At 34.0% G+C, this 6,743-nt stretch overlaps 1 long non-coding RNA gene across 1 annotated transcript; it reads left to right on the forward strand.

Moving 5' to 3' along the window:
* The first annotated feature begins 280 nt into the window (after positions 1-280).
* Positions 281-1,719, forward strand: LOC130461892 (uncharacterized). Its single transcript, XR_008921855.1, has 2 exons — positions 281-500; positions 1,498-1,719. It is a non-coding gene; the product is annotated as an uncharacterized lncRNA (long non-coding RNA).
* Positions 1,720-6,743: the final 5,024 nt, after the last annotated feature.

The following is a 6,743-nucleotide window of genomic DNA, read 5'->3' on the forward strand; positions in this document are numbered from 1 at the left end:
TTATAGTTTTATAATTTAATTATGAATTTCAGATTATACGTTTTGCATAATCAAATTATTAATTTTCAGATTATGTAATTGAATTGGAATTTGAATTTTAATTATTTAAAGCATGAAATTTTAAGGTTTTAAAGGTTTAATAGTTTTGAAATCATGGTAGAATGATTATAAATTATTAAAGTTATTGTTTTTATGATTTCAAAGTTTTGGGAGTAGTTTGAAATTAGTTATATTGCTGAAAATTTAAAGTATGATGTTTGCGAAGAGTTTTCAACGAATTTCAATAATTAATATAATAATTATGATGCTAGGAAACCAAATATTCAAGTTTCGATATTGAAAAATGTTCTAATTATGTTTAGGAAGGGTTTGAAGCTCCCTAATGTTGTTGAAAATTCAATATGAATTGATATGAGTCTATATTGGTTGTTGTTAGGTGGAGAATTCTCCGTAGGCGACTTTTGAATTATTAAAGTGGTCTTGCAGTTTGTTTACACAAGGTACGTACATACCTGTGTGCTTGGAATGTGTGCTAATTGTTGAAATCATGTTGATATTATTGTTGAACTTGGTGATGTTGATATTATAGACAAACTTGGTTATATGGAATGTGCATGTTTAATACTGTTGGACAAACTTATTGAACTTATTTTGCACTATAAGAACTGTAACATGTTAGTATGGATGTTTGATACAAACATGTTGGTTGGGAACACTAGATTATTCTATATGATTGGGTTGGATCAATTGGTTGTTGTTCCCTTTCTATCTTTTCACTACTTTATAAGGGCGGAGGACCTTGTTTAGTAAGTTGAAACTCTATGCCCATATACAGGGTTGCTCATGGTTAAAGGAAAGGTTGGTTAAGTTGGAATGAGTCTTGATTGATGCTTTTATGATCACTTACTTAATTCCAAGATAAAAACAGTTGTGAACAAATGTGAATTGTCTGTCTTATGTAATGGTTGAGTCATAACGGAATCTCAATTTGTAAATCATGTAAACTGAAACTGAATAGCAATAGCTTTAGACTGTGCACGTCTGAAGTGACGGACAAACAGGAGTTGGGGTTCATGGTGGTAGCCCATGGCCTTTAATTCGGACCGGATTGATCACCGTGTCCTATTTTTATTTAAATGTTCCTCGATATCGCAGGTCACTGAGGTTACGGAGTCGCGCCCGTACTTCGTCTTCCTTAGTGAAGACTTCTGGATGGTCAACTCGGTCCATTGTCTATTTCAACTAAAATAATATTTTTGCTAAAAGTCTAGCCTAGTCTAGTCTGGTCAAGTATGGTCGTCAAACTATCATGTTTTGTCTGCCCTTGTTTGTGTTCATTAGTATCATGTTAGGGTTGTTCGTTTAATAGAATCATGTTAGGATTATTATTGATTTAGTATGTAGTACTCAGCTTTGCTGATTACGTGCTTTTGCTTGTGCATGTTGATCATGGCTATGCCTTATTGATCCTGTGATGACCCAATCTTTGGTGAGCAGTCTCTAAGGATCAATAAGCATTGTCCATCTGCAGGTTTGAAGATGTTGCATCATTGGGATCGGGAATAGAGAGCTTGTATTTAGTTTTGATTTGCTAAGTTGACTTGGGTTTGCTTAATTGGACTTTAAACTTGTCATACTATTTATATTTCCTTATTTTCGTTGGTTGATTTTTGGGACTAAACCTGTAATCGATTATTTATAAACCTAAAGTTAGTTTTATGTTTTCCGCTGCAAAATTCTGAATAAGCTGTTACGTTTTCACACGGGCGATAATGCCTTGATAATTCTCTACGTTTATATTAAAAGGTTATTTTAGAAAAGAGAGAATTGTCGGGGTGTTACAAAGTGGTATCAGAGCTTATGGTTTTACTTCAATGATTTTTAGGCGCCTAAACTAGCTAGTTTCCTAAAACAAATTTCCTAGAATTGAACTTCTACTTATTATATCATTCAAAAATGCGTACTTTTTTTTGGGGGACCAAATTCATTTTATTTTGTTTAAAAAGTATATTAATATTTCTTATTTAAGTTTGAAATTAATTTATTTATTCGAAACTTTACGTTTATGTGAATTAAGTATGTTCTTCTTTTCGAATTTAAATTAAATATATTCAAAAAAAAAAAAGAAAAAAAGAAAAGAAAAGACCTTATTCTATTTATTCGTTATTATTTATTCGTTTAATAAAAATTTCTTTCTTATTAATCATTCTTGTTTTATTTTAAGAGTTTCAATGTTTACTTATTTTGATTTATTACGAGAGATGGGTAGTATAAGAAGGGCATATAAGATAGAATTATATGTGCATTAGTAGCTAGTTAATGCTAGCATAAGAAATTAATTGTTATGTACGTGCAAGTGTTTATTGTTTAAATGTTGTAATTATATGTGCATAATAGAAATTGTTTGCTTCCACCAAACTCATTGTGTTATCGAACTTTGATTATGGTTTAGTTGGGAAATTGTTAGTGAAACATTAAGTTGTTTCTTTCAGGAATAAAATATCTCTTTGTGAAGAAAGTCGTGTTTGGATGCGAGTATTTTGCTAGATACAAGACTAACCCATCTTAATGAGAGAAAACACAATAGCATCCACTATTGTTAATTGCTTACCTAACAAAATACCATATCTAGAGCTCAAAGATAGGTTTAAAGACATGCATTTTGAGGATGGAACACCAAATTTGGCCAAGCATGGGACTAGGGATGGTAGGTGGATATACGACTCAGAGATTATGACCACCATTATTGAGGCGGCAGAAAGTGGGTTTAGAGACGGTAAAATAGTAGGGAGTCATGTTGGAGATGCAGTTACAAAAGAACCTATGGGAGTAAGTGTAAATAATGACCTAGAGGAAAATGATGTAGCTGTGGAGAATGAGAATGTAGGTGTTGAGGCAGAGAATCCTAACCTAGTGGCCCATGAGCCAACCATTGAAATTTCTAGTGATTTAGATGCAGAGCTCGAAAGTGAACATGAGGTGGCAAATGAGCCTAATCAAGATGAAAATATGGAAGAAGATGAAGACCCTGGGGAAGAGTTTGATGATCTTGAGATCTAAATTTCACTCCGCAAGTTTTAGGAGCAATGGATAGGCAAGAGGCCACAAATATTTTGAAGTCATAAATAGTTAATTAGCTCTTTTATGTTTTAAAGAATAAGTAGCAAAGCTACAACAGTTTAAAGTTAAAGTTTATTGAAGTTTGAAATGTTCTTTATTAATTTCAAGGATGTAATAAACCTTTATAGAGTTAGCAATAGAAGTTAAAGTATTCATTTCCAGTTTGAGAATTCCATTATTCGCCAACAATAGTTTATGTTTGTGTCGTAGAACCTTTATGTTAATTTGAGGACAAGTGCGTTATTATGGTTTAGAAATTGTTATTAACATTCTTTTGAGGAATAGAGTTAGATTATTGATAATCCAAATGATCAAAAGTTTATTTTGGGCACGCGAATGGGAATATTATTACTTATTTGTTGTGATTGAACTTCCATTCATTGGTTTTCAAATTGTATGTCCTTGATATGGATATTTTCTTGAATGAGTGACAATGATTGCTCTATTATTGGTGTACATTCTTGAATAAGTGTTTGTTGATGCGATCTCTATGATCAAATCTAAATTTCTTTCGTAGAGGGGACATATGAGTTATGTATCGTAGAGTAATTAATTTTAGGTCGCACACTAGAATGTCAAGCAATAGTGAGTTAGTTGCTACTATTCGCCTTTTGGCGGGAAGACTGGCTGAAGAGAGAACTGAGCGTCCTGATTCTACTGGGGACATGTTTGAGAGACTAACCAAAGTTAAGCCATCATACTTTAAGAAGCAAGCTGATCCTACCTTTCTAGAGAACTGGGTTAGAGAGTTTGAGAAACTGTTTGGGGATGTGAACTGTCTTGAGAACATGAGAGTGGGTCAAGTTGCACTGTACTTGGAAGATGAAGCTGATTTGTGGTGGAGAGAAAATGGGGTTAAACTTAGCGTTGTTGAGAGATTCAATTGGGATTCATTTGTTACCGTCTTAAGGAAAAAGTTTTATCCTCTTTTTATGAGAAAACAAAAGGCACAAGAATTCATAAACCTTAGGATGGGATTGGCTAAGTTTGTACAACGCTAAGATAGACGTACTGTGAAATTCAGAAAGTAAATTTAAGGAACCATATTGGAAGATTGACCTCGTATAGATGTTTTGAGAAGTCCAAGAACCTTTAGTTATTTCTGTAATGCAAGTGAGGACTTGATGAACAAGAAGTGTGAACTATTTTTCGATAGTGTGTTAGAGGTTAGTAAAGAAGTTGGAGTGAAAATCGAGGATGTTACCTTTGTGAATGGATTCATTGATGTGTTTCCGAGTGAAATTGCGAGTATGTCACCTGCTAGAGCCTTTGAGTTCATTATAGAGTTAAATCCTGAAAAGACACCTATATCCAAGGAACCTTATAGCATGACACCTCCTGAAATGAGCTAATTAGGACACAGTTGTAAGAGTTGTTTGGTCAAGGAATATATTAGGCCTAGTGCATCACCGTGGGGAGCTCCTGTGTTGTTTGTTAAGGAGAAAGATAAGAGTATGGAATTATGCATCGATTTTAGGGAGCTAAACACCATCAATAACAAGTATCCCTTGCCTAGGATAGATGACATATTGGATCAATTGAATTGGGCGAGTGTGTTCTCGAAGACTGATTTGCGTTTGAAGTACCACCAATTGGGAATAGCTGATAAGGGTCTAAGACCTCATTAGGATTCGTCATTGTCATTATGGGTTTTAGAGTAACGTCTTTTGGGTTAACCAATGCACCTGCATTAATTATGGATTTGATGAATGATATTTTCTACGAATTCCGAATTAAGTTCGTTATGATGTTATTAATGATATCCCCATTTATGCAAGGAATGAGAAAGAGCATGACAAACACTTGAGGATTACTTGGAGACGCTTAGGAAGAATCTAGTTTTATTAAATGAAGTATACAAATCTTGAAGTCATATGTGTATAAGTGACACCGACAGAAAAGTGAAGGACTAAATTGATTGAGAACTATGTTACGTAAGGGAATAAATTTAAGAGAAGATTTGAGTGGTCCAGGATCGTTGGAAATCATTGTTGGCTGGAAAAGATGAAAAGAAATACATGAATTGGTGCAAGAGCTAAGAGTTAAGCCCAAAAGTTATACACCCATGAAAAGTGTAATGAGGTTCGGTATCAAGGAAAAGTTGAACAGAAGGAGTTTCTGTAGATCATGCTAAGATTCAAGCTGTGAGTGAGTGACCTACTCCAAAGAACGTGTCCGATACTTGAAGTTTTATAGGCCTAGATGACCATTATAGGAGGTTGTGAAAGCCTTTTGGAAGAAAGCAAAACCAATGACCAACTTGTTGAAAAAGGAATCGAAATTCAAGTGAAGTGAGAAATGTGAGGAAGCTTTCTAGATTTAGCTGTTGTCGCGTCAATTGAAACCTTATAAGGCTAATTACCAAACCCATGACCTAGAGTTAGCTGTTATGGTGTTATCTACGAATATTTGGAGACATTACCTTTATAGGGCAACATATAAGATCCTTACCGAGAACAAAAGTCTGAAATTTTGGCAATAAGGTCCAGTTGAATCTTGGGGACAACATTGAAAATGAATATTTCTTTCCACCCTGCAACCGATAGACAGATTGAGATTACTAACGGAATTTATGTTGAAAACCTGTGTTATTGACTCTAAGGGTAATTGGGAAAGCCACCCAGGTTCGATTGAATTTTCGTGCATCAATAGTTACCATGCAAGCATTACGATGTCACCTGTTGAGGCATTGTGTGGAAAGAAGTGTAGAAATCCCACTTGCTATGATTTTAGTGGAAATATAGCTTTGGGGGCATGATTCGTTGAAGTAGAAATATCCAAAGTCATTCCCTGGGGTGAGTTACGAGGGCGTAACTCGTTTTCTTTAAGGGGGTAGAATGCGATAGAAATTCGCGCTTTTTACCTATTTTATGGAATTTTTATGCATTTTATTGCTTATTTTAGCAAATTTTACAAGTTAATGCAAAGCAAATAGATTCTCCGCATAAGAAAAGGTGTTCATGAGTAACACAAATAGCTTTGAGTTGGCAAAAGAGTGCACATCGGTGGCACAAGTACTTCTCTAGTAAGAATAAGTTAAAAGCTTTTGGGAAAAATGCGGGAAATTTCGTGTCAAGTTTCGGGACGAAACTTCTTTTAAGAGGGGTAGATTGTAATCCCCCGTAAATTTATAAATTTTATTAAATATATTTTAACGTATATTATTTATAATTAAATAGAATTTATGAAGTTTAGTAATAAATATATATTTAACGTAATTTATTTTTATACGTTCTAAATATTTCAACGATTTATGAAATCAAAAAAATAATTTTAGAATTTTATGTTGAAAAGAATTTGAATTGCGAAAACACGTTCGATTGAATTTGGAAAACAATATTAACTGGTTTTGGATTCAAACAAACTCAATTCTAATCCTAGCCCAAATTGACAAAGCCCAAAACAAGAAAACCCATATTATCAACCCATAATTCAACTTCACGTAAAACTCTTACGTGCCATTGGTGTGACCTTGTAGGTTCAGTCAAGAGTAAGTTGTGATCTTAATATTCATTAGAACTCATTGATCGGAAGCATTGCTCCAGCTAGCTGTTCCGATCACTTGATCTCACTAAATTAATTGTTCGCAATTAATCTGAACCTTGGTATTAGACTTAATGCAC

This window comes from Spinacia oleracea, chromosome 5, assembly GCF_020520425.1.
Source record: "Spinacia oleracea cultivar Varoflay chromosome 5, BTI_SOV_V1, whole genome shotgun sequence".
NCBI lineage: Eukaryota > Viridiplantae > Streptophyta > Magnoliopsida > Caryophyllales > Amaranthaceae > Spinacia > Spinacia oleracea.